The sequence below is a fragment of the Plodia interpunctella genome, chromosome 2 (genome assembly GCF_027563975.2).
Source record: "Plodia interpunctella isolate USDA-ARS_2022_Savannah chromosome 2, ilPloInte3.2, whole genome shotgun sequence".
In the NCBI taxonomy this organism is placed as follows: Eukaryota; Metazoa; Arthropoda; class Insecta; order Lepidoptera; family Pyralidae; genus Plodia; species Plodia interpunctella.
Window position 1 is genome coordinate 7,125,127 of NC_071295.1, and position 27,216 is coordinate 7,152,342.

The following is a 27,216-nucleotide window of genomic DNA, read 5'->3' on the forward strand; positions in this document are numbered from 1 at the left end:
ATGTGAATTTGCTCACAATTTGTATAGAAAGTCTTATTTTCAATGGGATCGATGCAAATAATTTCTAAAGTAAAGTCTTTGGTGTATAAAAAGTTCCATGTTAATATATTGAGCCTTTTTATTTATTTATTTATTTATAATTACCAATTTACCAAGACAGAAATCAATAGAAGACAAAAGGGGAGGTCTTTGCACAGCTTGGGACACTTAAATAAGCTATTAAAAACATGATTTACATCAACATTTGTTTAAGTAACACTTTAGAACGAAATATCTATTGATATTTCATTCTAAAGTGCTACTTACAATAAAATAATATCTTCATTAAAACAATAAAATCAAAAAATATTACGTAATTAATTCAATTCATTGCAATTAATTCAACAAGTACAACACAGGTGTGACGTATATATCATCCAAACTCCACAGCCATATAATTTAGATAAAACGTGTTGAAAAAATATTTTTATTTATACACGACCGATGGATAGTCGAGAGCAACATATTAAAATAAAAAGTAATGTAATGTTTACTCATAAATTACTACACTAAGGTAAGAATTTTTTTAAACCACCCGCAATTGCTCGGTGTCAATTTCAGTTCAATAGTACTGTTAGTACACTGTAGTAGCAGTGCAAAAAAATATTTAAATTCAAAATAAAAAATACCAATTTATTCCCATTTCCAAACGGTAAATAAGCGTAATTTCTGCGATCCCCATGTTTGCTTATGCTCAGGCAAACGACTGCAGCGATGCCAGTGCATACATATTATACTCGTATAATGTTGCATGTAAAATGTCACATTACACATGGCAACTATTTATCTGTAGAACGCGCAGTCGTTCCAAAAGGATCATATATTTTGATTGACTGTGGCAACGGGTAATGTCTCTCTGCCTCATATTTGCACGTTCCCGATGGCATTCAAAGCTCTACGTACTAACGTCAGCCAGGGTCAACATTAAAAACAAATCTTTCATTTTATAATATTCATCTGTGATTTTATAAGATTCATCCGGCCGGGCGGTCTTCAACCCTTTGGAATGCTGTTGTTTCCTTACCTATTATTATATAGCTACATAGCTATTATTTAGTTACCTCGTAGGACGTCTATCTGTCTGTATGAACACGATAAACTCAACAATTACCAGATTGATTTTTGTACGGTTTTCCCCAATAGATAATAGTATCCTGAGAAAGTTTAAGGTGTACATAATTTATTATGGGTTTACCCGAGCGAAGTCGGCAGAGTCGTTAGTTTGAATATAAGGACATCCAAAGTATGTTTTTTCCTATTCAAGTAGCAACTCTATCAACCGCTAATTTTTGTATCGGAATTGGTTTACATAATTTATACATGGTCTTACATATTAATCAGAGCCAATCTGGGAAGTCCCGGCATGCGATAGAAGGCTAAGGTGAAATTAAATAGAAAATTAAAGGTCAACTGTCTATCTTGCATCCATTGTATGAGCATAATAATAGATAATGTTGCCATAACAGATATTTATTTAAGGTGAAAAGTGCGATGACACAAGCCTATGATAATAGATCTAATATTAGTAACATTACATAACTTCGTCGTTATTTAGTACCTATAAGATACATGATGTAAAGCAATTGTTTTTGAGATACATATAGCATTACATATATTAGAGAAAAATCTGTGTAAACACACTTGTAGTACGTAAGTGTGCTTAAAGGCTGGTTAACCGGTGACAAAAATAAAATCATCACGTCATTACAACCTACAGTATCTTCTCGAGCAATTGAGTTTATCTAAATAAGAACATACTTCACCATATTTGTTACAAAAAATTTTTTTGAACAATCTGCGTAAAAGTTTTTTTTTGGTTAATATCCTTCAAATTATTCAATTCTTTCAACCTCGGCGCAAACAGTCAAACTCCACCGGCATTGTTGGAAAATAATAAGAATACAGAGTCGGTTTAAGTTGAAAAATTTTTGCGCTTAATTTACATAAACCTCACGGAGCTGTGCCCACTTTTTGATACTTTCCCTTTTCATTTCTCACGATATTTTTCTCACACATTTCATTTAAAAATGGATCTTGAATTTATCTAAATTATCTAATTATCAAAACATAGATAGTAAAACCCAAATATATAAAATGTATTTTGCCTTTCTAGATTGTCCTTTCTATCAGGCTTGATTATTCACGTGCTGTATTTAAGTGACTAAGCTTGAATTCTTAAAATGAAATCAATGAGCAAAAACCATATTGATTAAATAATAGGCAGCAACTAGTGGAGATAGGACGAGAGCAAGCTCAGCTGTTGAATCCTTATTTTTGTCGACATTTTCCTTGTTCTGCGAAAATTACACCAAATCCTACGCTGTCTATTCGTAGGTTATCTAAAGGCGTAATCACATTATTTTTTATCAATCACAAATAAATAATACTCGATTAATTTCTGATTGAACATGAGAAGGATTATGCCATTCAGCATTTTCAGCGTTTGATGACACTGTAAACAGCTTTATTTTTAATTGCTCAATCACGGGAAGTGATTGTGGGCGTCGTTGGCAAGTAGTGAGTTGTCCGTTATTAGTTACAAACATTCGATATTTCGATTTCATTTCTTCAGCAGTGTAATAATATAAAGAGTCGTCAGCTTTCGCACTAAGTACACCCTACTATTGAGACTCGACGTTCCAATTGATACTCGTCACGGCTGTACGTATAATATCAATAGCAATAAAATATCTGCACAGCACTCTATGCTATTAATATCGATAAATAAAGGTCCATTTATTAAGAAGGAAAGCAAACATTGCTAGTATAATCACGGCCTAAAGAGAACATGTGTTATGCCGGCGTGATCCCGTCAGGGCAAACATCCGGTGATCTACAGTTCCCAGACACTAATCTCCAATCCGCGTCGACTCCTCAAACGACATTTATTTGGCGAGGCTACTCTCCGTTGGCCTATTTTTAACTATATTTTAGTGTCTTGCTAATAGCAGTATAGTTTTAATTCTTTCTTTGAATTTCTCCAAGTTTCTTTTTTTTTTCAAGTTGAAAATGCCGATTCACTTTGCCTTGTCATGGGTACAATGGAGTGGACATGTGAAGGGAAAAACCAATTTACCTACCAACACCTTTACAACAACTATAAAATAAAAAGAAAAAGATAGAACAGCGCATAAACTTAGTAGGTACTTCTAGTATCTAAATTTAACACCGATCCGCGAAATCAATCTGTGATAAGGAGATTTAATCTGCCGTCCTGCAAATTAATATCATTATTAAATTTGATAACACATGAATATTGATTGACCACAGCAACATTGTTCTAATAATACGTAATTGTATCTTGGCTTGACAGTTAAATGATTCATTGAACTGTGCTGAATGATAAGCATTGCGATAACTAATATATAGTGCAAATCTATCTGCCACTTGTAATTGAAAATACAGTGTCACGTCTATATCCATTACAGGGTAGTCAAAGTCAAGAGTTGAGAGCTCAAAGGTCACGTTTAGCTTTATGGCCGGCTCATTGGTGGAATTTAAATTAAACTAGTGGTAGGTTGCTTGCTTGGTATAATTGTAAGGGTGGGATGGATTGAACATGTTATAAGTATTAAGAACAGAAAAATCTATGTACTGGATATTTAATCGCAGAAGTATATCGTAAGCAAACAAATCATCAGAGGCCGATTCAACGCACATGCCGCAGTCAATTTCTCGCTTTTACGTATACATCTCTCTCTTTCTCTCTCTCATATCTGAGCTTTTTCTCGGTTACTTCCTTCGCCATATCCTGATCTAGAGACTAGTCTCACCAACATGTATCTGGCCGTTTTATTTTAACATTTAGTTATTAAAATAAACTCACCATCACCATATCGAGTGTGTTATTGCTAACACTGGTGTCAGATATTATTCAAGTCGCCTAAAGGCATCTGACTTTACTTTCACGACTACTTACCTCCATCTAGTGGCAGGTAGCCGCTTACACACTAGGAAACTAAACTGTTAACCAGTGTGCAGGTTTCCTCACGATGTTTTCCTTCACCGGAAGTAAGTGGTGGTCGATGAAAACTACTGAGTATATATGAGTCAGATTGGTATACAAACTCATATGGCATGAGTATGATACGAACCTGAGGCCTTTCGATCCACAGGCCCTAACCATTACACCACTACCGCTTCAACTTATAATAGAAAAAAAGAAGAATAAACCATATATATAATTAAAGATATTTCCGTAGGTAACAACAGAATGGTAATTAATAAATCGATCTATAGATGTTTTAAACCATATTTCAGTGACACCATTAAAGGCGGTTGTTTTACATGAGGTAAACCACATATTACGCGCCATATACCACATATTAGTCGTATAGACACAATATTTATATAAATAGTTTTGTTACACTCATGTTACCTAATTAGGTTAATTACGAATACGATATTTCTAACTTTGTTCATATTAGCACTAGTTATGTATATTTTCATATAAAAAGTACCCATTAAATAAACGCTTGTTACCAAAACAAACTCTATACCTAACCTTATCAATATATGATAGGAATTTTCTCCGACGAATAAAACAATAGATTTGTGTTATATCCAATTGATTCGAAAACGGTTGGCGGAATGGAACATTACAAAGCAACTGAAAATAAGAAATATCCAGTGAGCTGCCTTTGTGAACTTAGAACTGAATCCCTGGAGGTTTATGTCTTTTCGGATCAGGCGGCTTACTGAGGACGCGCGAAGATAACTCCTTTCGTTCATAAATATTTACTTTATGAAATAACGTGCAGCGGGCTTGGATTGGCTCAATTTCACAGACTGAAATAGGGTGATTGCAGTAAAGAACAATAATGTGTACTGGTATTTTCACGAGATTTCAAATACATTTTATTTCAAACAGCACATTATAAATCCAAACATTGTACATTACCACCAACCACTATGTGATTTGGTAAAGGAAAAAGTGGAAAGCGGGCCTGAGCTCCGAAGCTTTACAGCTACGGAAGACACTCAGATGAGCGAGAGAGAGTGGAACAATGTTAAATAATAAATAAAATAAATATAAGTCACACAGATTGAGCTAGCCCCAAAGTAAGTTCGATACTTGTGTTATGGGATACTAACTCAACGATACTATATTTTATAACAAATACATAAATAGATAAACATCCAAGACCCGGGTCAATCAGAAAAAGATCATTTTCCATCATGACCCGACCGGGGATCGAACCCGAGACCTCTCGGTTCAGTGGCAAGAACTTTACCACTGCGCCACCGAGGTCGTCGTCGTCGTGTTGTGTTGATGAATTGAAAAAATAATAAATCAATCTCTCCTCGCAATTTAGTAATAGATGCAGGACGATTTTACCACCCTCGCAATTTTTTTGAGTACGTAATCTTTCCAAGTAATGTATCGGAAGTGTAGATAGTATTTAGGGGTGGAACGTGACAATGTGTGTAGCCAAACATGGGGAAGCCAAGCCGAGATAGGAATTGACACATTAGTGACATAATTTGTATTCAAAATAGCTTCACAGAAAACGTTTTACTAGTATCGCATATTCAATTACTTTGAATTAGGAGGAAAAATCTGTGTTGATGAAAAAGGAAATATTTTCTTTATTATTAAAAAAAAATTCGACCGGCCAATAGTTGACACAGTTGACGAACATGTCGAAACTGTTGACGCTGATATTTTTACACCAAATAAACATATGTAGTTTATGCAATTACACGCAGCTATACAATTTTAATACTGCCATGATACCAAGTTTAAAATGGCGGAAAAGCGTTTAGCTATCAATTACAGTGACAAGCAATTGTTGAAAAAATATTAAATGTACTACTGCGTTGTAATTTACATCGATTTAAGTGTCGGAATTTCCGTCCGATCACTGAAGGCTGTATTTTCGAACTGTTCACATCCGACATTAACATTCGCTGAGTGGAAATAATTAGCCAATTATGATCATTCGTTGAGTTGTATTCATCAGTTTGGTGTATCGACGTGTGCCATACATTACTATAAAACAATAGATATTATATCGACCATCACTCGTGAAAAGTCACTGCGATTCACCAATTAGCGAGAATCGATGACGCGCGAACTAGCCGCGCGAGTGAGCTTGACAACCGCTGTCAGTTTTAAATTCAATATTCTTTATTGTACGGTTATTAAAACGGCTGGGAATATTGATGACTATTGTTGATTTATATTGTAATTTTTCGCTATGTGTTACGTAACTTTGCACCGCAATTAATCGTGGTAAATCTGCTGCGATGCTGGTTTGATTGTTTATTATGTTTCTATTTATTCAGAGCCAGTAGGTGTCCCACTGCTGGGCAAAAGCTACCCTCCATTCCTTTCATTTAGTCCAGTCCTATGTTCAAATTTTCTAGTTTTTGAGGAAGTCATCTGGCTTTTTGGTTCTAGGGTTGCGCGGTCTTCACCTTTTTGTTGGGACCTACTCGTATAAGGTAGTAATCTTTGCCCAGGAGTGGTTTGGCATTCATTGCCCAGTTCCACTTTAGCAAAGCGGCCTTCAGGGCTACATCTGCGATATTTTCTAAAAATTACTATCTACTGGGAAGTGTAGGCTTTATTTTCCTGGTATTTAATATATGTATTTAATAGATGACTTTCATATTACCTGAGTCATAAATTGTGATATTCTGGGGAAATATAATATTGTGTAATAATCATATTAAGTACCTGCATAGTGATACCTGGAAAAACATTTTTCCGAAAATGTCTTAATGAAGGTTGAATTTATGTTCTCAATTTTGTGTACCTACATAAGTACTTGCATAAATATTTTGAATTGAAATTTTCTAGGTAAAATGGTAGTTTAGTCTTAATGGCATGCATAATTCAGTGGCAAAAAGCATCACCACGCACACCTTTTTATATATCTATCAAATTTTACATTGAACATGTTTATCCCTGTGGGAGTGTATTTAATTAATGCTACAAACAAAATTATATTTCCTTTACTAAATTTACAATCTAAAATACATGCTCGTGTTTATAAAAACTTGGAGCGGATATTATCGTAAGAATTTCCTGATAAACTCCATTATTTACCATAATCTTGTTCTCTGTCGGCTAAATTTGAGATATTAACCTTTCAAGGGCAATCTCAATAAAGATAGCAAGTTAATTACGTGTGAAATGAAAGTAATTTAAATTTGAAGTACTTGTATGAGCTTGCATCCCTTACAAATGTATCATAAATTATAATTAAAATAAAATATGATTTCAAATCATATTTATATAAGGAGGTAGTAAAAAATCTGATTATTCTGTTATTAATGCTTAATGACACATTCAGGAATGTATTTACTTCTTATAAAAGAAAACTAGGAATGTGCCATTAAAAGAAATGTCAATAATTACACCGGGCAATCCAAATAATGACCGAGCACACACTCGATGGCCACGCGATTTTCCTCAATTTTCATTCTTTTTTAACAACTATATAATAACTGGCCGGAGGAAGCAATCATAATAATACTTTTTTTTAAATAAATGATGAATATATTCGTTTGTTTTGAATTATATAAATTGACATCATAATACTGCTGTCACTTCAAAAATTGGTTGCCTTTGCTCCTTGACTATAACTGCATAAACAAATAATATTAACATTGACTTTATCCTGTACGCAGTCGAGCTTTAGACATAATGGCGAAGAAAAATGCAAAGTACGCCATTTTGTTTAAAAGTTAGCGACGCGCAGGTTTAAGTCAATGTCAATGTAACTGGTGCGACTTACAGTTAACGTCAAAGTTGCTGGTGCAACCCACACAAAGTAATCCAATCTCCTATGATTCTATCATAATAATAATTGATATTTTTAATAATAAGGAGTATTACTGCACATTTATGCTGCCAGAGTACATCACTGTATGTTAGGTAGGTACACAAAAGCTTTCGTTTGTGAAAATATGCAACAATGTAACATATACGGGTGCCGAAATATTGAATTGTATTGAAATATTGGAAAAAAACGTTTTCCATAAGATAAAAACAAAATTGGCGCTTTTTGCCTCCATTGGCAATGTTTGTGTACCTTAGCTGTACCAGTAGCGCCATCTGCGCTGAGCTTTGCGTAATATGGCCTATTACCCAATGTTTTACATCAGACATTGATTTATAAAATTATAAATTTTGACACAATATAGATATGAAAAAGTGGAGATTACTCCGAGACTAATTAAAACTTTGAACGTTTCGTCTCAAAGATGCGCCTCTTGGTCTCGCGGGAGCAGCTTGCCACTTTAATTGCGCACACCGGCATCATTTACATTTATTAGTACTAGCTGAACTGCCCGATGTTACTCGTGTAATTATAAAAAAACGTTTTTATGGACAGTTGCATCATCAACTTTATAAAGCGCCATTGACCATCAGGCTTCTTAATCAAATTCAACAGGAATCGCAATATTTTTGGAATACTCTCGGATAAACCGTAACCTATGTGTTAAACCAAGGTATAATCTAACTTAATTCCAAAATTCATAAAACATGGCCCAGCCAGGGCTTGGTGCGGTAACAAATATACTTAGAAACATTCGCCTTTATAATATTATTGGGATTATTACTGACAAGTGAAAAGTTTTTTTCATATTGAGTTGGACTGTAATAATTCTTCTTCTTCGTATAACAAATTGCAACTTTATTACTCTTGACCGTAATCTACACCGACGAGTTTTAATTATTATACTTTGAATCTATGCTTATTTTTATCCAACAACAATAATCATTATTATGTTTGTATTATTTCTTTCATAAATATACCTACGTTACATTTTTCACAATTTTTTACATTTCTATTTATTTTTATATAAATTTGTATTTAAATTAAATGGTCTGTTTCGTCACTTCCTAATAAAATATCATATTGTAATTTATCAAATAAAGTATAAAATCAATCTGCCTGAAGGTGTTTGCCAGTTAGCCTTATCTAACACTTGTTAAACACAATTACTGATATGTTCGAAATGTTACATAGACGCTATCAGATATTATATATGAAACGATTTTTTTAATTCCCGAAATTAGAATATAAAATATCAGTTTGAAAGGAAACGCAGCTAATGTACAGTCACTTGCATGTTGTGTTACACTATAGTGAACTTTGTTTCGGGGTAACAGCGATGAATTTGAACAGGTTGATGTGCGGTTGACTATACTTGGTCAACAAACGGAACAGAAGGTAAAATCTCTATGCGGTACAAATAGCTCGTTATGTAAATTGAATCTCTTGCAAATTTGAATCGCTTTCATAAGCCAATTCCCTCTGAATAAAAACAATAGGATACTCTTTTAACATTTTAGAAATATCTCAAGGAGGGAATTTATCTCGGCTCATTAATTATTCAACTGTATATTGAGATAAGGGCGTCGTTACCATTAATTTTATAAATGTCACCCAAGTTTGCAAGTTTTGTATAATGAGGAATGTTTATAGACAACAATTAAAGCACTCGCGTATGCTATCTGATAGTTGCTACTTAATTAGGAAAACTTAATATTTGTAGACAATGTCTGTACATTATTAATTACAAAACCTGTGTTTTTAACCTCTTTTTTCCCACAATTGATCTGAGGCCTCCTTCTATCGCATTCTGATTGTAATTGAAGTACATATATCGGTGATTTTAATTTAAGTATTGCATGTATTTATACTTTGATTCGCCATGATCATTCCATAGCAAATCCCGGTCGTGGTTCATGTGGTGTGTAATATTCGGAATAAAACAATCTTGAAAAAAAAAAAACCTGGTTGCACTCCGAGAGTACCGGCAAAAGTGAAAATTGAATATTAACGTTGTGCATTTTAAACATCTTACGAATTTTCGATCAGGTCACGTGTCTTGACGCGAGTTTAACATTTTGTACCCATCACAAAAAGTGCACAACGCCGCTAAAGAAGTTTTCATTTCAAAAATCATATTTTATATGAAATAAAAACAAGATACGCGAGATTTCTATAGACTAATTTGTACATGGATGTCAAAGATATTTCGATTTCATCCTGTCTCTGCTTCGTCAACCTTTGAACGAAGTGTGTCAAGCATGGAAAATTGACGCTATTCATTCAGTGAATGGACAGATAAAAATGCAGTTACGCGCTAAAGGACGTCATGTGAAATGATGTCATTTCATCAAATTGTCGTTAATAGTGAAGTTGCTAGGTTTTTTTGCAGTTGTATATAAATATTAAGAATAATAATGAATGTGGCAATATCAAATATAATAATGTAAGATAGGTACATAATTACATAAGATCTTTAAAAACAATTATTTAAACAAACAAATTAAATTAGTTAGATTTTTTTTTTCTTAATCAATATAAAATATTGATGGAACTTAGGGAGAAATTTTAACAACTAAATCTGTGTAAAATTTTTATTCTCTTATCTTTTTTATTTTTATCTTAAGATATTTTTACATTTACATTTACATTTTATCTATAAGTATAAAGTAAATAATCATTTTTTATTTTTGTATCAAAAATGCTTTAACCTATATTTCTGAAGTAAGTATATCAATTAATACAAATACTGTTATAATAGTTATTATTGTTAAAAGAACTAGAGCTTATACTTACAACTGTATAAAGAGTGAAGGCTGAAATTTAGTATTGGCCATATTAATTACCTTCTTTACTCTTGTAACTACCAGCAATCTAGCAACAGAGGTTGCATATGTATTAATGAACTAAACAGTCAGTGTAAATTCTTTATTGCACAAAGAAAACACATACTTACCAAAAAGATAAAAAAGGCTTTAACGGCACCAAGTCAATTGGTCAATAAAATCTTAGTCAGATTGGTATACAAATAAACTAAGAAGTAATCATTTCCGAAATCAACATGTAATGCCAAAATGCGCTTCAAATTCCCATCTATAGGTACCAATACTTAATATCAGTTTCAGGTTCGTTCAATCCGCCTGTTGTCCTCTGAAACCCATTATATCCGCGCGATCATCAAAATTTTATGTCCATTTCGGGTACTTCTATGTGACATAATATCTGATTCTAGTTATCCTTTGGGCGTCCCACTGCGTATATTCGAATGGCGATAAATCAGGGCCAAAGGTCAAAGATCACCTTTGATTTCACGATATTAGATTTACCGTTATACTTAATTAAATGCAATCAATATCCTTATAAAACAAAGTATTCTGCCGTGTCTGTTTGTTTGTCTGTCTGTCTGTCTGTCTGTTCGCGATAAACTCGAAAATTACTGCACGAATTAGTGCTGCACTAGATGGTGAGATTCTCGAGGAAGGTTTACGTGTATATTTTATAATGTTTACCAGAGCGAAGCCGGGTTAGTAGTTAGCGAAGCTGCTAGATAAAAATAATATAATTAACATTTTTGGACTCTTATGTACGGACATGACTTTTTGTCATACATTGAATGTAATAAGATCTCTCTGACAACAATAAAAGCTTGTGTCAAAAATAACATTTAAAAAAAAACTTATAATTCTCAATGAGTGTCCGCCAAAGGATTAAGTTAAGTTTTATATTTTAACCATTCCATAAGTTAATAAAAAGTTATTGGTTCGCCACTTCTCGTCTAATAAAAAAAAACATTAATTTGAAGTGTCAAAGTTGTCCAAGGTCCGTAACCTTGGAATCGCTGAAGTTTTAACATTTTCCAAACTATTTCGTAATATCTAAACTGTTTTAGTATACCTATATCCTTACAATCCATTTTATGATAGCGCTGCTGAGCTCATTAATCATTATATCATTATGCTTTTTAACTAGGCACAATTTAATAAGACATCGCAACAAATATTTTAATTAGAGAGCTCAAGCTATGTTCAGAAATGGGCGCTTAGACTTACTGCCGGGAGTCAGGGTAACCTGCAGATCACTGTAAACGAGGATATAGTAATGTCATTTAACTTATATAGGTACTCATATGTATTCTCAATGAAAATCCAACCTAAGACACGTTGTGAAAAACTTTAAAAACATAAATTCTGTATATACCTGAAATATCTATATTCATAGTATATATTGTGAATAGAATCATAATTTTCACTTATATCTTGGTGTCAGATTTTATTTAAATAAATTTTATTAAATTACTTCTTTAAATTTGCATTCCTATATGATAACTTATTCATATGATTTACAATACAAGTACCTTGTCTCCTCTCTTGTACCTAATTAAGTAAGAATAGGAATAGCTGATAGGCAATAGCATTCCCAAATATGCTAGGGTTGATGTGTTGAGGCAGGCGGAAATACGCGAAGATGAGAGAGACAAGACTTATCTGAATAAATTCTATAAATATTTAATCCAGCCTAAGACTTTAATACTCATCTCAGCGTCAAGCACAATGTACACTAGACATATCTGTTCTTTTCTACGACCTAAGGGCAGAGTAAAGACGCGGCCTCATTCCGCTTAATCCCGCCAGCGCCCGATGAATGCACATAATTTTCTGTACTTGACACCCGTGTCCCGCTCATTGTGCAACTCTACTACTGTTTTGTTCCTTTTCGCTGTCACTCGTTAATGTGTCTTGTTCCAACGTCCAGCGAAACAGTGCAGCACTTTTGATTAAAATTGTAGATTTCATGCTATTTATATGTTTACGTTTCAACGGTAGTCGGAACGGATTGAATAAACAGAAAATATTTTTTTAGTTCCATTGTTTTCGTTTCTAATCTATTTTTATGAGTTTTCTAATGGATATTCATATAATGAATTATATAATGTGAATTTATCCATAATTTGAGATGTAGTTTCAAAATTCACATAACTCATAAAATTGGTCTAACATACAAGTGGATAAGAATTTCCAACACGAATTAGTTTTGTATGAAAATATTTTTAAATCCGTCTTGTATTTTCCATAAGTATTACAAAATGTCAACGGTTTCGAAATAAAGCTGATGTTCATGTGTGTCTATAACTTCTATGAATTTTCGGAAAAGAAATTGAAGGCAGCATTTCTTCTAAAAAATTAGAAAAGAAATATTTATTTTAATTCCACTAATGCGTCTAACGCCAATTTGCTAATTACCATAAAATATACTACCATTGAAATTGTGATCATTGCGCTGGGTCATAAAGCAGTTGGTTACATGTCAAGGTAATCAAAAATGGTCAATGTAATTAATAAACAATTTATATGGCCAAATGAAGTCGTCGTTACATTTCATTTAATTTGAGAAGCAAAATGCATTAACCACTAGCGTTTTCCATTCTAACTTTTGAACGCATCCTTGTTAATCTGTCTCTTAATCCTTGTTAATCTTATGAGTACGTAATATTATAGGTTTATGCTCGCTCTGCAGTACCTAGTCATATTTTGCAACTGCCAGTATTTTGTGATCAAGTCAGTGCAGATAAAACGCGTAATGTTGGTAGGGCGAGTTTATCGCCTGCGCCCGGACGTCGTTATGACGTAACGACATTTGATTCAGAAATGAATGTATACGAGTATATACTATCGTCTCTGTCATTATTCTTAATGATGATTAGCTTACAGTGGAAGTGTCACGATTTATTGGTAGTTTAGGTTACGAGGGTGAACTGTTTTGAACCAATATTATGGATTCCCTCATACACTTGTTTTGATTTACAATTCCACTATAATAAATATTTAAAACAATTATAATAAATCATATTATATGTAAACATAATCTAAAGTATTTAAATATGTTTGTTTTACTGATCCTAAACATAAGTTGTAGTAGAACTAAGCTTGTGGTTTATCAAACATCAGATATTTCTGAAAGAAATTCCGGCACAAGAAGAAGAACTGGGATAATGTCCTCTGGCACTAATTAAAACTTTTGGAACAGAAAAAGGGTTGAGAAATATAGCGCTCAACGAATAGTAATGGCACCGTGGTCTTGTTTAATAACCCCAGTTTTTCTTCCGGCGGTTTCGAATTAGAATATTAAAATCGTCGACGATTCTTGTTCAATGCTCGTTTTTCCTGATTGAACTTTACTTTTTAAACTGCAGGGAATCGCACGCCTTCCTGGTTCCAAGAAAGGTGAAATTCTGAAAAAGTAGATTTTATGCGAGATAAAATGAAACTGGCTGGTTATAAATTTCTTTTTTCTTTGTTTTCGAACTGTTCAACTTGCTTTTTTCTTTTTAAATCTACGGATTAAAATATAAACAGTAGTTTAACTATAACAGGTTCGGGATTAAAAATTAATCTGTCATAATGTGACTAGTAGTGAGTATGAAATCTTTGTTAGCGAACGGAAAGTGATCAAAGCTTACCTTTTCTGCTCCGATTCAGTTCTAAAGAAATATATCTTTTGACCAATCAGCGCAATCACGACAATGAATTAGTATTTATATCCCTGTTTGTTTTTAGGGTTCTGTACCTAAAAGTGAAAATATTGAACTATTGTTTTTGTCTATAACTTTAGATAAATCGGAAATTCAAAGTAGTTTTTTTTAATTACCTAGGGGATTTCGTTATTAGAATTTACATTATTTAAAATTATGACAATTTCAGATAAAAATATGAGTATGTTCTGATTAGTACATACTCATTATAGAACACCAACCTTAGCGGGATAGACAAAAACAGATGTCTAAAAACATTCACAGCGGTACCATAAGCGAATAACTCTCGCGCTTGACCGATTTTTTTGTTAGAGCGAAAAGAAGTGGCGTATTAATTAATTCCCTCATCAATCATTGCCGTTTCTCCAGAACCCGCCGTCATTCACAATGTAACAAGTCGACTCGAAAATAAAGGCAGCATTTCTCTTATACGATTTCTCGCAATTTTCTTTTTTCAAGAACTTGCATGGTAATTGTTCTATAGCAGATTCTAAGAGCTGTTATAGATCGATTTTACGTTTTATATACGACTATATGGCGTCTGATTCCACCCAAGAATTTGACTTCATTATCGTCTCGTAGATGTCTTACGAAGCGATACATATCTTTGGCAACTGGTAGGCATCAATAGCATTTGCAAGGGCGAACAATGTCAGGCAAGTGGCCGGTTGTGAAATCTGTTGTAAAGGCCGCATCTTCAAAAACTTTATATGATAAAAAAGCTCATATCACACACGAATTGAACCAGAAACAGGATAAGAGAGAGACTAACAAGTATAGGCAACATCATTTCATGTTATGTTGATATGTCCTTTACTTAGCCGAGAAACTCATGCTCCTTTTTGATATCATTTGATTTGAAGAAATAAAGAGAAGCAGTTGGCATATTCTATATTTTATTACATGTGGCAGATATATCCTACTGTGCTTCATAAAGGAAATTGCATGTGTAACCCATTGGATCTTTAGACACAAGTTTAGTTCTAAAAAAATATTTTTTCAAAAAATCCTGAATCATTAAAGTAGACTTAAAAGTGGAAAAAGATCTATCAATGGATCTTCAAGATGGATTTTAGTAGACTTGAGCCAATTTTATAAAAGCCTTAATTTGTGAGAATGTTTGTGTGTATGTATGTTTGTTACTCTTTCACGCTTTCAAATCTACTGGACGAATTTTTACGAAATTTGGTACACGGGTAATATAATCTGGAACAATACATAGGGTACTTTTTATCCCGAAAGCAGCTAGTATTTTCATATGTTAAACTATTTTTCACCTCCACTTTGGAGTCAAATCAAGTCCGTGACGAAATTTATGCTCGGCAAATAAATTCGTACTTTACATAGAATTTATCAGTGCAAAATGTATTCACATATCGACTTCCTGCGCGACAGATCATTTCCTCCCGATATCAGGTCATGATAATGTTACAAGAGCAAGTATTGGGTATATTTTGAATATATTATTATATGCGAAATACTTATATATCTAATGCTCTATAGCTCTATAGCTTCATGTTGCATCCGCAGACTAAATGGGACGGAGCCTAAGGTCGACTTTCCTATTTTTTCGTTTCCATACTTTGCACATTTTTGGTACGCGTATCATCCTTAACGACATCAAGCCAACCAACGGTGCTTTGGTTTCTTCCTTCTGTCAGGGCCATATAAAAATACTTGTACGCTTATAATACTATTCAATAAAATAAATAAATTGATGATTAGATTACAACAAAGATTACAGATTAAATACAATTTAGCTCCCGGGTTTATTCGTGTCATTCAGACCTTTCAAAATAAAGGAAAAAATATAATCTGTGTACACATCTAGCTTTGAAACTATCTGCATATAAATTATTCGAATCCGTGCAGTCCATTTTTTGGGATTGAGTAACGACGTATAAAATATTAATTATACCTACATGAACTATAAATTGATTGAATCGTAACAGTATAGTATAGTTTTCATTTTGGTTAACCGAGCATTCATTTTTAGTAATTGCAACAAGTATCTCAAAAAGATTACTCGATAATCAATACGATATCTAATAAGTCATTTTTAAATTCCCAATTAAGAGGGGAATTAATTTTTCAAGAGAGGAAGCAGACGTTTTAGACTTCATTAAAAATATTTGGCCACAACTCAATGCTACGAAATGAACTTTTCCCATTATTCATTTTTGTGAATTCTTTTAATTGAGAAAAATCTTTAATCTTCTTTTACAATTCTGCTGTAAAATAAAATAAAAAACTGTTAACATTTTCTATTCGAACTTGTTTTAAACTTTATTGTGGTAGGTAAAATAATAATCTTATCCAGAGTTGAGTTGATCAAATAATCAATCAAATATATAATTTTGCTCGAACGAATGAATAGATAGACGATTCTTTCGACACAAAAATTATTTACCTACGCTAAACTTAGGCGTGAAACGTCAAATAAAGCGCGAGTCACGTTCAAGTGAGTGATATCACGTCTACTACTCATCAGCGGCAGCACGTGACGACTTTAGCACAAACAGATTTCACAACACAACCACGCCAACATGGCCTTCAAAAATAAAGAGGCAATTCAAAAAAAGAGCTCTAAATTCAGTGGTGATGTTAATAAATACGCAAAAGAGCAGGCCGCTACAAAGTTTGCCTTCTAACTTTGTTATACCATTAGAGTTCGCGTGACGGAGTCGCACTTTCCTCGTAATATAATTTATTTTGACGATTTCATCTGCCGCACGGATTCCCTTTATCTCGCGAGCCGTGTGGCAGATCACATTTTGCTGTCTGCTTTAGATCGCGAAAATTGTTTTTGGGTAAATTACTTTAAAGATCTTCATCAGAAGATTGAATGATCGAATGCAATGCCGATAGTATGCGCATACGCATACGACACGCATTTGGTGATATAGCCAATTTTAATCAAAATATCTATATGAAAAATATTTATTTAAGTAAAAAATTGAAACTCTTATTCATAATTAATGGTAAAGTGGTTATGGCATTTTACACATAGCAAAAACGTCATTTTCATTTTGTAAAGTCAATATTTTCATTACATAATAATATACTTTCACATTTGTGGGTATTTCATGGCATTCAATATTTGTTATATATAAAAACCTTCCTAAACTTTCCTATACCTACATATAAAAAACCTTCACATTCGTAATTTTAAAATTTGTCCTATTCCTCTGTCCGTCCCTATGTATAAGTACTTAGATTGAAAACCACGCAACGAATTTTGATGCGGGTTTAATAGTGTGATTCCTGAAGAAGGTTTATGTACGTAATTTATTATGGTTTCACCCGAGCGAAGCCGGGAAGGGTCGCTAGTTACTTATAATTTAAAAAAATCAAGTAACTCATTAAAAAAATGTAAAACGTTATTATTATGAAGGCTTTGAAAATACGAGAACTGATCTCCTGGTAACTGTACTGGAGGAGTCGCATTTTTATATCCCCAAGAACGTAATAACACTCAAAGTTTCAAACAACGGGGAAATTGAAATAAAAGAAGTGTGGAGAGAGCGTCTCCAAGGGTTTATTACCAGCTAAGGTGATGCACTCTCCTGGCTCTACGTGACCCAGCATTATATTACCTTGCTTTATTAAATTACTGTATAGGCTTGTTGATAGGGACAATAGTAAAAATGCTTTTGTAAAAAAATATTAGATTTGATATTAAATGTGTATGTAAGATTTGGTGTGAAGGTTTGAAGTAAGGATATTTTTCAGTGAATTTATTGACGAAGCAAGCAGTGAATTCTCTTTTAAATTTAAAATATATAATTCATTGTATTTAAATGGCTGAATTATGACGAAATAAATTCAATTTGGCGATTTATTTTTTTAATAATTATATATTTTGTTAACTTCTTAACCTAATGAACAAGCTTTGTAATAATATGTCAGATATTTCACAGGAAAGTGTATTTTCCTAAATGAGATCTCACACATATTGGTTGATTTACACACTGCCAACGTCCTGTGTTCCAGAGTGGAAGGTTTAATTGAACTTTTGGAGTGATATACTCATTGCTCCCCTACTTGAGAAAGTGTGCATAATAATTTACTTAAGTTTATTACATGAAACTTATTTGTTACCGATATTTATGTATAACTTATTATACGTTCAACGTTGTAAATATAGATTTCAGTTGCTCATATTGAATGATTCTTTGCTTGTTAATTGAAATAAAAAATATGTTTATCTAAAGTCTGGAGTTTTAAGCCAAGGAACTCGACTAGTACTTTGCTTAATTTAGAACAACTAATAGAATTTCGTTTGTCAACAAAATACGAAATTTCTATTGCACCTGCAAATGATTTTGGTTTCTTGGCTTTTTAAATTTAAATAAATCACAACCTATACAAATATCAAAGGATATTAATTAATAGTCGTTAATTTGGAACAATATTAAAATATTTCATTTCACATAATTTATTTAATTCACGAGATAAATTGCTTTCCAGCGAAAATATTTTACGACAATGGCATCCATCAAAACCTTAATATTCAGTAACATTTCTGTGATATAAAACTGATGACTATTTTTGTTTTTGATTACTATTAAGAGTTTCTGTCTATCTGATGGTGTTCCCAGTAATATTCTTGTGTATCTGTGACGCCTCAAACCCCAGGGTGCAGATACCCAGGGCTCGCTAGAAAAATAAACCTTAAAATTGTATATTGTTGCCGCTCTGCTAATCAGACTTTTTATCCTATAATATCATACGACACGGGTTATATTGTAAGGCAAGAATCATAGGCATCTCTCTCAAAAGTGTAATATTGCTTATACCTATCGTGAATGTTTCGATAGCACTGGTTAACGAAAGGTCTGTATACGTCATTAGCTGACTTCCGTAGCGTAATTGCAACGTTGGAGACCCAGCAGGAAGTCAAAAGATTGCCTCCAAATAGCAAACGTTTCAGACAGTTATTAGAACAGACTGAAAAGGCAGATTTGCTCCCTTGTGATTTGCCTCGTAATTGCACTTTTTGACTTTTTGACTTTACAGTTAAATTCAGTCTTTTATTGTGACCGCGTCGTGTTATTATCCTACTTTATGATTTCATACATATACTTTTAACTTACACTTTATAGTGCCTATGGGGTATCTAGTTTACATTTTTAACTTAATACAAATAAAGATTTGATCCCTGGCCATCTGAACGTTTGAGAGTGAGTTGCAATGTCTAATTTGAAGTTGGTTTTAATAAGCGTGCGTGGATTTAATAAGTACTTCGTACAACGAAGTACCTACTAATTCCATGCCGGCGTGCCGCTACCGTTTGGGCAAAATGGTGTACTTTGCGTTTTTCTGCGCAACCAACCCTAAATTATTCTGCACAACCCTAAATTATATATATATATATATATATATATATATATATATATATATATATATATATATATATATATATATATATATATTATGCGGCTTATATTGTTATTTTCAAATCGGACTTTTTTCACTTTGCCCTGCCTGCGAGGGAGAGGTGCGAGCAAAAGACTTGCTAATTACCGCTAAAAATACTATTAGATTTGAAAATTTAATAAAATAAAGGGAAAATATGTAAATAGGTTTCCTTTACGGTTAATTCACTTCTAAGTAGACAAGCCATTCTTCACGGGTAATGTTTCCTGTTTATTTACCACATTTTTATGGCGGAAAATCTTCAGCACAAATTCGTCCTCGTATTTTATATTATGTTTTATTAAGTTAAACATCTGGAGGCTGTAATATAAATGTAAAAAGAACAATCTCAATCATTGTCAAACAAATTCGTATTTTTACATATCATAACTTTAAATGCTGAGCAAAATTTCAATTTAACTTTGTAAAGAATGCAATAATAAACATCATCTAAATGTTTCACTTCCATAAACTAAGAATCACAACGGGATATCCTGCTTATGTGTCTCAGAGAAAAACTACTTGCATTCGCTGAAAATTGTGATGCGAGCGCAAAATAGTTTTAGTACAGAAGTCTGTATAAGACTAGATGTTATTTAAATCTCGTCTCGGGCCGCAATCTATAAGATTTTTCATCGCGAAAATCTTCACACTCGTTTAGCGACAATCGCGGACGTTCACCCAACGATTATAACTGGCGATTTACATTATAAAAATCTTTAGGGGCTCAGTTCGTCAAAATTAATTAGGTCACTGAATTTTATTTTTGCCTTATAATAATATTTTATCAATTTAATAATTCTTACATTTGTCAATATTCGCATCACGATTAGATTACGGCGGCTCGGGCTGAGTTCCTGTCGTATTAAAAATAATTTCCCAAAGAGATTGAAACTACAGTCGACATCTCTGCTAATAAATTACACGTGCCTCAGTTAGTTTTAATCAGTTGGATATATCCTCATACCATCGTCGGGGAATTTTCGAGCATTTTTATCGCAGTCATTATTTTCCTTCAAAATAAAGGACTTTTTGTAAAATCATAAAAATCAAATATTGATAATATTTTACGCTAACACAAATTATTATTTATAAATAAGGGTAGTAAAAAGATTCTTGTCTTTGTTGAAATATATAGGAGGTTGTAATGACGGAGATCGAAATGCTGGAAATTCACCCTTGTACACCTAAATATTTAATGATTTGACAATTATTAAAATGGAAGAACTATTTAAATAGTTCTGGAACAAAAAAATTAGTAACGGGCCTGGGCTGCAATATTTTAAGGAGATGCTTTCATATTGAGAAAGATAAACGATTAAAAGGCATTATTTCTGTTTTGTATTTAATTTTACGTGTCGAGTCTTTGGGCGGGCTATCTCATGATAAATGGACGCCCAGTCAGGCGTTTTATAGGGTGGCCAGAGAGTTAAGTGACGAAACCATTTCTGAATCCCACATCAGAAATCATTATTGTTCTGATGTGTTTTTTTTCTAATTACAAAGGTAATTGCAACGATTTATGATGATTCTGAAAATGTCATTTCTTTATTAAGCCGCTGTTACCTTTCGAAATGCTCAGATGTAAAATGTGAACTTTAGAAACATATCCATCTCCTTTGTTCTAAAAGGAAAAAATATGCGAGGTCGGAGTAATAAAAGGACAAATACTGTTTTATTTTATGACATGCTCGCTTAAAATGTAAGATAGAAATCGATATCATTGTAATTATTGAATTAAAAATTAAATTAGAATAGAGAAGGATTTGACATTCAAATTTAACTTTAGATTTTTGACATAGAATTATTCAATAGTCACCAATTTTAGTACTAATAGTACAAAACAAACATATAAGCATAAAGCGCTTACAACGCTTCCTGCTAAAAACGGGTCACAAAACACAAGCTGCCAGTGACCACATTAATAATTTATCAGCCACATGACGTCTGTTTGCTAATAAAGCGCTGGAAATATTAATAAAAGCAGCTTGCAGCCGGAACGGAACCGGTCCGGCTCGCCGCCCGCCGCCGCCCGACCGGACCGCCCGGTGACAAATGACCGGTTGCTTGGTTTCCATTTAAATTGAACAAGCAAATCGGGGTTTATTATCTGTGACGTTATATCGACTACCATTTGATATTGTACATATCGAATGTTTCGGCATAAATGTCTCTCTCTCTGTGTGACTGCGCTTGACAACATACTAGAGAAAAGTTTTGTATTTTTGTTTGTTTGTGAACAAACTCAAAATCTGTAGGATTTTGTCGAAATTTGGCACAGAGATAGACGGTTCAGGAGTATGTTACTCGCTACTTATTTATTATGGTTTTACCCGAGCGAAACCGGGACAGGCCGTTAGTGTGATATATTTGACAACTTTGAGTATTTCCTTTACAGAAACAAAAATAGTGTAGAAAAATCTACTAAGTATAAATCACGTGCTGTATTTAAAATACTATCGAAAAACAATTGAGCGTCTTCTTTCTCCAGTATTTTGTCAACATCAGATAGCCCTTGAGGGATCCATAATATGTACTTGTGTATATCTGCCGGCCGGAAAATTACTCCAGCTGCAAATATGAGTCCCGATTTCCTTGTATAATTCTCAGAGTCTGTTTTGTTATATGAAAGGAGTTCTGATGTATTATATTGCTCACGTGGAGTGAAATTCAAAGTGTTAAGGAATATCTTGTCCAGCGAGTAAAATCTGATATTTTTCCAAATATGAATAACAATAATTTATATACTCGTATGAACTCGTATTCACGCGAAAATTTTTCATTGAAAATACAAATGAAGTCATTTATGACGCGATCTTTTTTCGACTGTGCGAGAAGCGGGCCCCCAGATGTCTAAACGGCAGAATAGCTCCAAAAAAAACTCCACATGTTCTTTTCGTACAAAATCACTAACAACTATGTAATTTATACCCCTAAAGTGGTCACTCAAATATTCCTTTAAAGAAGCCTTCGCTACGGAGACGTAATGTCACCGAACCAAGCAGTAAAAACTACCGTTTTGCAGCGACAGCGTCCACAATATCGTGCCAGACTGCCACGCAGTAAAATGTTTACAAAATATCCTGCTTTTGTTGTGGGTGCCACTAGAAGTGTTGGATATTGCTTTTGTATTACCGTTTTAGCGTAAACTGAGTCGGCTATTTTCTTTCAGCTGTTGTAATGGCTTTATTCACAGCGCGGATACGAGTGGGATATACGGATGGGTTGGATTGAGTTGACGAAAATATAATGTAATTGGTTTTATACGTCATGTAAGTTAAATTTCTTGTGATAGAGGAGTGATACGTCGAATCCTGAATCAAATCGTAATGTAAAGTATATCTAATCTACTACAAAACACAATAATATCGGTACTCGGTTATTAAAGATGCAATTTTGTTGTGTATTTTAATTAAACTTTAAGCAAGTTGTAATATAAAATAGAGCTTGTATTAAATTTTGTTATTTTTTGAGGAGACAAATATTTTAAATATAATTACTTTAAATATAATTATTATTTCATCGTTATTTTTTATACACAAATGGCGAATTTCAAAAGGTCCGTTAGCAATGATCATTTAACTTTCATACAATGTTCATAGCACTTTTACGTCCGAATTTTCAACTTGGCAATTTCAACGGTGATACGTTCATAAATCCAATGAAATTACCCATCTTTCTGCGCTTCAAAGAGGCCATATATTTCCCGGTGGAGACAGCGCCTTGCAATGCCACCATCACCGGAATGATAAATCAGTATAGCAATATAAGGCAAAAGCTTACACTCATGAATTTTGAATTTAAATATTTAAAACCTCTGGGAGTGAAATATTACATGGAATTTCCCGCGGCCATAATAATGTTCACTTGTGACCGATTTGGTGTCAATAAAAAAGGTAGTCCGGGCTGTTCATTTTCAAGAAATTCTATTTTAAAGATTACCTCTAGATATTATGTAAGTATTTATAATAAAATATGGGTCTGTTGAATTGACCTGTTATATATACAGATCAACGTCAAATTTGATGTTGCAACGTCAAATTCACTCTTATACTCAACTCAATAATGATAATATACCTAAATAATAATAAAATAATGAGAAACCTAAAGCATAAGTTTCTAAGTATGTTTTTGCATTCAGAGTTAAGACGCTAACAAGAAGAACAAAACACGGAGTACCTACTAATTCCATGGAACAAAATTAATTGGTATAAAGTACTCATTGTCATGGTCAATACTTGTAAAAAGTTTACAAGTTCATTCAATTTATATCATGCCGTGCTAAAGAGAATCAACATTAAATTATATTTCAAGGCATCGACTCGTTTACTTTTCAAGGCATTCGAACGTGCATTGCATGCGGGTCCGTTACGATTCAGCTAAAGTTGAAGCTTTTCTTACATACATATAGATGAATGAGATATTTGAAGGCCTTTCAAAATAGTGGACTCTGCGCGATGCTTTATTACAGGTGCGGAAAAACCGAAAACAAGCTTTGATGTTTGATGTGTGAGAGACAAAGGCTTTTTGAATCAGCCTATTTGCGCATGTCAATGTATGTAAAAATAGATAATATTTGTCCGAAATTTCACACAAATAAATCCATACTAATTTTATAAAGAGAAAGGATTTGATTTTTTTTTGTAATGAATAAACTCAAAAACGAAGCGATGGTGGTGTAATGGTTAAGATGGTGTTGAGAAGAATGTAGTGGTCGTGTGATGGCCTGATGATCGAAAGGTCTCAGGTTCGTATCCTATTCGTGCCATATGAGCTTTTATACCAATCTGACTCATATATAGTTTTCATAGACCATCACTTGCTTCCGGTGAAGGAAAACATCGTGAGTAAACCTGCACACTAGTTAACAGTTTAGTTCCCCAGTATGTATGCGACTACTTGCCAATAGATGGCGGTAAGTAGTCGTAAAAGTCATGTCAGATGCCTTTAGGCGACTTGAATAAAATCTGACACCAGTATTAGCAATAACACACTCGATATGATGATGAACTCAAAAACTACTGCACCGATTTTGATGAAATGGCACCTTCAGGGGTAATATAGGCGTTACATAACGTTTAATAAAACGTTACTTAACGTTTTACCCAAGCAAAGCCGGGATGGACCACAAGTAAATTAATAAATTGCTATAAACAAATATTTTTATTGCATAAATACATATAGTTTGGATGAAATAAATCCTCTGCTCTCAAAATTTCAACCCACGAGAGCTTTATATATTGAAAAAATCCATCGGTGTAAGTCACTTTGACCAATCTTTTTTGTTTGTAATGGACGAAGATAGGGGCCGATTAGATTTCCGTGACCAGGGCTCATGAAGCGGTTTCTTGTCCTATTTATGTTTGCTTACGTCTCAGCTGATTTGAGGATAAACCATGACGAAGTTAATGTTAACATAGGTACGATGAAACATACAATAGTTTTACGATATATATATTTTTAAATACTATAATAACAATATTTTTTGTTACACAAGGTTTCATTGTCGTTATGCATTGCCATCCAAACGAAACTCTAAAATCCAAACTAAATTTTCAGCTGAACATTGCAAGAATCCACCCGAACACGCATGGGTACAATGTTTGTTTTTACATTGCGAGTTGAATAAAAGTTTAAAAACATTTTTCACAAATCATATTTGTTTGTAAATGTATTTGTACACGGAAGTGGACTAGCCGTATATCTATATTGAATAGAATTTGCTATTTAGGCGCTATTCTCAGAAAATATTTATTTCTATCTAAGCGCCAGAATAATATAACGAAATGGGACCCTAGAGCAAAGACATGACAAATTTCGTTTCACGGGTCATATGTGTACGATGTTATTTTTATCCTGATTTAAGAAAACAGAGAGGAAAGCTACCTAAAAATATTTTATGTTTAGATTGTAATTGGTTCGTTGCGTCTCACTTCCAATCGATTCGATGGTGAGAAGAGAGATGCAAACCCGCACTAACCCCTCTGTCGATCGAATGTCGATCTTGACCTACCTACTCTTCAATTTGCAAGTTACTTTTAATTATATTAACTTAAAATCTAGTGAGTATAATTTAGTTATTTGTGGCATTACATTTTAATTGTAGCTTCCAACGTTAATTATGAAATTTGTTCTTGTTATTTATGGTGTAATTAAACTAAATAATTTCACAAAACTGTAATCAACATACATGTAACAGTCATTATTAATACCTACATAACTATATCAATACCTGTTTTATTCTAAAATATTCTTACATTTTCTCCTCAAAGGGTTTAGAATTATGAAATATGAAAGAGACAAAAGGGTATATATATTTTGAATGTGCTCGAATGCGCTACTATTCACTGTCCCTGGCGACACATAAAGGTGATACAGCAGAGTTACTACACAGAACAACTAGCCTCTAACACGAAAAGCTACAACTCCACTGCGACAACCAGCTAACTACACAACGGAAAGATCAGTTAGCCCCATGTTTTTGGGAGACACGAGCTAGCTGTGTGTATATGTAGTCTGCTCAACCAGCGTATTGTTCAAATGGATTTGTTTTGCATGTCACACATGCTTTTCGACTTATTTTTGAAAATAATAATGAGAAGAAGAAATTCTGGAATCGAGCGAGAATTAAACCCGCGTCCCTGTCTATTCGAGACAGTGCTCTTGACCACTGAGCTATCGAGATCATGCCAGTTCAGCTGAATTAATTCATCTCAATAATAATAACAATTTAATTTATCATATATTAAGGGTGAGTTTCACTACTCAACTTTAACGTTGACTTGATCTGCCGCTGTCGTTTAGACAAAATGTTCATCATCTTCAAAAATCTTCGCATTTTTATGCGAATGTTAAAGTTAACGTAAAATTTACTGATGCAACCCACTCTAAGTTTGGTTCACGATTGTCGTTTGAACAACCATTCTGGTAAACAAAAACAATTTAAGCATATAAAGTAAAGTAGCTATAGTAGTCTGCTCAGCGTTGGATAACTACCGTAATTCTGCCTGCGATGTTCCTACTTATACATGGTCATGCTTCGAGAGTATGAAACTTGGATACTTTGGTGTCCGGTGTAGCTCAAGTTGGTTCATTAATTTGACCCTGTAAGTCGTAATGCTTAACTTGATAAAATACGTCCGAAGTTTAAAGATCACGAACACGCGATCGGTTGAAATTCATCAATTTCGTAACATTGTGTGTTAGTTTTATATCTTTAGACGTTTAATTGAATGAATGAATGAGCGTTGGTAGTCCAAAACTTGAAGCAATTGAAGCTCGCATGTGGGGTCGGAAATTCCCGAGTTCAAATCCAATTCGTGCCACATAATTTTATAAAACCAATTTGATACATGCGTATTAGTTTTTCTAGACTACCACTTCGGTGAAGAAAGACATCGTGAAAAATTTCTAATTAAGTTGATAATTTATTGGCTGTGT

At 33.5% G+C, this 27,216-nt stretch overlaps 1 protein-coding gene across 1 annotated transcript in view; it reads left to right on the forward strand.

Moving 5' to 3' along the window:
* LOC128678953 (lachesin-like) overlaps positions 1–27,216 on the forward strand; it is a 60,943-nt gene that overhangs the window by 22,312 nt on the left and 11,415 nt on the right. The window lies entirely within an intron of this gene.